This window comes from Adiantum capillus-veneris, chromosome 11 (genome assembly GCF_014529385.1).
Source record: "Adiantum capillus-veneris isolate H3 chromosome 11, ASM1452938v2, whole genome shotgun sequence".
NCBI lineage: Eukaryota > Viridiplantae > Streptophyta > Polypodiopsida > Polypodiales > Pteridaceae > Adiantum > Adiantum capillus-veneris.
The window spans coordinates 103833331-103838399 of NC_140941.1; the positions used below are offsets into that span (position 1 = coordinate 103833331).

The 5069-nt window shown below is 40.5% G+C and overlaps 1 pseudogene; it reads left to right on the plus strand.

Annotated features, from left to right (window-relative positions):
- Positions 1-969: 969 nt before the first annotated feature.
- LOC147447761 (uncharacterized) lies at positions 970-4808 on the plus strand (annotated as a pseudogene).
- The last annotated feature ends 261 nt before the right edge of the window (positions 4809-5069 follow it).

Sequence of the window (5069 nt, forward strand, 5' to 3'; positions counted from 1 at the left end):
TGTGCGACGCTTGGTCTTTGTCGTGTGAGGGACTTTGAGGTGGGATTTCATAATGCACGCTACGTGTCTGAACATGTTGAGCTCATGTCAAGCATTCCCTTCCCCCTTTTTCTCTCTGCTTGTTCCTCTTCTTTTCTCCTCCTCTCTCTAAAAATGTATATATGGTTCAAGATGTGGGCTCATCCCGTGTCGCGAGCCTCCTGAGGCATCCTTAGCGTCGATCCCCCCCCCCCCCCCCCCCCCCCCCCCCCCCCCCCCCTCTCTCTCTCTCTCTCTCTCTCTCTCTCTCTCTCTCTCTCTCTCTCTCTCTCTCGTGCAACCTTCTCTCGTCTGACTCGGCACCCTCAACATTGCAACCATGCGCCTTGCACTCATCTTTCCCCGTCCCCCCCCCCCCCCCCCCCCCCCCCCCCCTCTCTCTCTCTCTCTCTCTCTATATATATATATATATATATATATATATATATATATATATAGATCCCTGTTGACTCCATTCGGGCTTGAAAGAATGCAAATTGTGCATTGTTGGTTTTCTTTATGGTCTCGTGCTTTATGATGGGTTAGTGGTGCAATATAGTCTGTCACTGTTTTTTTTAAATTAAAAAAAAGACATTCGCTTCCCTGCTCTCTCCATTCCTTTTTGTCTCATGTTGCACTGCTCCATGTTGGATTGATGGTGTAATAAAGTCTGGTACTACTTCAAAATGCCATTGCTCGTTTTCCCTGCTCTCTCCACTTCTATCTATTTGGTGTGATTGTCACCTTTCTTCGCACTTTTTTGCGCCTCTCCGAAAGGTAGTGGTTTATTTGCAAGGTGTGCTATCGTAGAGACCCCCTCTTCCCCCTTTCTGACCCCTCTTCCTTATAGATTTAGTAGGGATGATCAGTGATAGAATTACAGTTGCGAATTGTTCTCAGTCTTTATATTTGCTTGTGTCATGTTGACAAAGAAAATAAGTGTGCTGAAATATGGCCTACAGCCGTGGTGGTGTACAAAGCATGGAGATTGACGGTATGGAGTACGGGTGTCATGGTTCTTTTTGCGCTTCTTGTATTCTTGCTTGAATATATTCGTTTCGTAGAGCCAAGAAAAAATGTTAGCCTTGAACGTATCGCACATCCAAAAAGTGGAACTTCCAAACGTGAATGTGTACGAATTGATGTGAGTGAGTCATCTGCAAGCACTCCGAAAACTTCTCGCAAGCGTAGTGTGTACAATGAACCGAACTTCACTATCCAACCATCTCTCTCACAAGGCAAAGGGCAAGCTTGAAGTACGTTGATTTCTACCTTTTAAAGAAAGCTTACACAAAACTGGTTTATCTTTTGTGCTTTGAAATGTCTCGTTTTTTTCAATAGGTGCACAAATTGGATACTCAAACGCGCAAAAAGCAAAGATTGCTATCGTTAAGATCGAGAGGAATGGTATATATAAAACCAAAAAATGTCTTTTGATGTGAATGAGCTTCCATGTTCTTATATATTGTTTTGTAGATGTTGTGATTGACATCGAAGACGATGAAGTGAAAGTTAACCCTTTTTCGCAACAAGAACCACCTGCCGAAGAACATAATGTGCCTTTTTTGCATATAACTGACCTCTCTGACACCACTCTTAGATTTGCAATTGAAGGTTATGTGTTAAAAAATTATGGTACATACAAGATTTTTGACCCAAAAATCGTGAAGTTTTTCAAGGCTTTTCTTGTGGATTCGCACAACTCCAACATAGTCACTGTCGTTGTCGGTTCATCTCTAATAAGCCAATTTGCTCCCTTGTTAAGTGTTGGTAGTTTTGTGCGTATAGAGGGTTCTGCAATCAAAACAAAGAACAAGGCAGATGGTGAAACATCACCTTTCTCTCTTTACTTGGATGCTGCTTCGATCGTCACTTGCATTGCTTCATTTCCAATCCGCTTGAGCCTTTTACCCGGAAACAAAGATTTTAAAAAAATTAGATGAGGCTACAAGTTCGTGGGTGAGTGGTGCAAAAAATTACTTGGGTGTGCTTGCTTTTGTTGTTATTAAGAGCGAGAATTTTGAAATCTACACCAACTCTACTCGTGGAGAGCTACTAGTGGTTGATGGTTCCACTCCCAAGGATCGAGCAACTGTAAGTGTCGTATATCGAAATACTTTGCGCTTTTTTGGTCAAAAAGGATTTCACAACATTTAACCTGTGCTTGTTTTAGTTGACTTTTGTCAATGATCGCAACAAAGAAGAGTACAAGTTTATCAAAAGGGATATTGACAATGGAGAAGTGAAAACTTTTGTGGCAAGGAACATTGGGGCTTTTTTAGGTCGTGAGAATACACTGTCTGTCTTGGATCTCACAATCTTGGTGCTTGTCCACAGCAAGCGTCTTCAATTTGATCTCTTACAGACTTACAAGACACAAGTTGAGAGTCTCTGTTATGGGAAACAGGTACTGTTGGATAATTTGGTTGCTTAGAAACTGTGTTGACTCTTTGTGTATGCTCTCTTGATCTGAGCATTGTGTATAGAGTCCCGTTGTTCGAGGTGTTCTCTCTCTTTCTCTCTCTCTCTCTCTCTCTCTCTCTCTCTCTCTCTCTCTCTCTCTCTCTCTCTCTCTCTCTCTCAAATTTAGTGTTTTTCGTAGAGCTCTATTGTTTCTAGTGGTTCTTCCTCCCCTCCTCTTCACTATCATCGTGTTCTTCCCTTGTGGATTCTCCCTGTCTCAAACATTCTCGTATTCTTTTTTTTTTCCCCCTCTCGCACTCTCCCCCCCCCCCCCCCCCCCCCCCCCCCCCCCCCCCCCCCCCCCCCCCTCCCTCCCCCTTTCTATTTCTCTCACAACAAACGGTGTACATAAACCTCTGCTATTCTAGTGGTCCCTGCATCTCTCTCTCTCTCTCTCTCTCTCTCTCTCTCTCTCTCTCTCTCTCTCTCTCTCTCTCTCTCTCTCTCTCTCTCTCTCTCTTCCTTTCTAAGAGTCACGAAAAAAACCTCTAGTTTTTCTCTTTGTTGTCCTCCTTGTATCAATCACATTATTGTGCGAAGAGCTCCTCCGTTTTCAGTGGATCGTCTTTCTCTCTCTCTCTCTCTCTCTCTCTCTCTCTCTCTCTCTCACACACACACACACACACACACACACATTAAATTCACTTGAACATTGCCTACTTTCATTGTTGACGATTTAAAAAATCTTGGTGTCGATGAATATTTATTGCATACATATGGTATGGATGTTGATATATTCACTATATTTCAATACATTACAGAAACAACGCTTGCACCAACGGATCTTTTGACAAACTTAGCTGCTTATACCTTCTTCCAAATGGGACTCCAGACCACGTTGACAAACGTAATAAACACTCTCTTAGAAAACAACACTGGCACAAACGAAATAACTTACGACAGAGTCTACGGATTGCTGAAAACCTCTCGCAATTCATTGGCATTGACTATTCAGATTATTGAGTTTTTTTGTGCAGCAAATCGCTTGTGCTTTGAGGTGACTTTATAGAGTGGACACCATAAGAAGCAAAAGAAATTCATCGCCGGTGCATGCAGTAGTGCTAGTATGAAACAACGAATACTGATTGTAGACATTGATGGGACTTTATACTTGTATCCTGTGCGCAAACCTGTATCAAGTTCGAAAAGATTTAAAATATGGACACCTTCGGAGGTTTCAAAACTTGAAAGGTTGCTAATTTTGTATCCTGATGATAGCAACAAATGTGTCGTTGAAGAGTACTTGTGTCAAAAAACTAACATAATTTGTACAAAAACAACGATAATAACAAAAAATGTTTAAGAAAGTCACGTCAAAATATTGCTCCTCAAAAAAACGAACCATGCTCGCGAAAGAGATTAGATTCAGTGATACACCTACAGAAACATAATTAAATGAAATACAAGATACTCCTTCGACCTTGTGCAAGCTTTGCAATAGAATACTTTTCAGTCACCAAATAATGTTAACGGAAAAAAAAAAAGAAAGCTAGCGACACTGTTATGCAAATTGTGAAGCTTGCAAAAGAAAGAGAAGAAAACCAGCGATAACTTACAAATCTTTGTAAGAAATTGGATTGAATGACAAGAACGAAATTGTACAAAAACTGCACAAGTTAGAAGAAATACTGATCGCACCTCGAATACTGTTCTCAAAAATACGAGAGTTGACATAGGACGGGCAATACGGTTTACGTGGAAGCATTGTGAACGTACTAACAAACATTACCGAAACACCAAGAAGCTTGCCACGATTCATCAATGAGGAAAACTTGATTCTTATAGGTTTAAAGAGAAATCTAGAATATAGCCATTGTTATTTGAGCGGACTAGTGCACCCATTGCTCACTCTTGAAGCACTAAAAGAGCTTCTACATTCCGATCTTTACACAGAAGAAAACATAAGTTTGAATCAAGATTGGTTACAACATATTGCCCTCTTGCAGAAGGCGCATTCCATACATCTTGCAATGTGCAACGACAGTGACAAAGACGATGAAGATTATCACGATATTCTTATTCACCAGTTCACATCGGCACAACAAATCATTGACTACAATGATAAGATCCTACATGTTGCACCTTGTGAAGGAAATCATTCAGTTGGTTTATTGAAAGACACACTATGTGAAGAACTCGGTTTTCCAAGAATATTCTTCGACGAACCATGCAAGTATCACGATCTAGCAATTAAAAACTACCAAAAATTTGCAAAATGGGAATTACTTAATAGCGATAGACAATTTACATTGGACATAGAAAACTTATTCTTCAAAGAAGTGAAAATAATGATCCAACAAATTATTTTGTCAAATGAGTTCGTCTAAGAAACATCAAGCTCGGAGGGACCGTTCTGCATGCACAAGATGTGTTGCATGATACGAACGTCGACATAATTATTCGATCAAAGATAGGCTATAGAGATTATGAAGCTTTGAGAACTTCTCCAGATTACAAACAAAAAATAAAGAAAAATATCTTTACGATGATAAGACAACTAGGTCCTCCTACCTTCTTTGTTACTTTGTCATGTGCAGAGAGACATTGGAAAGAATTAATCAGTTGTTTAGAAAAATTCTCCCCCATAA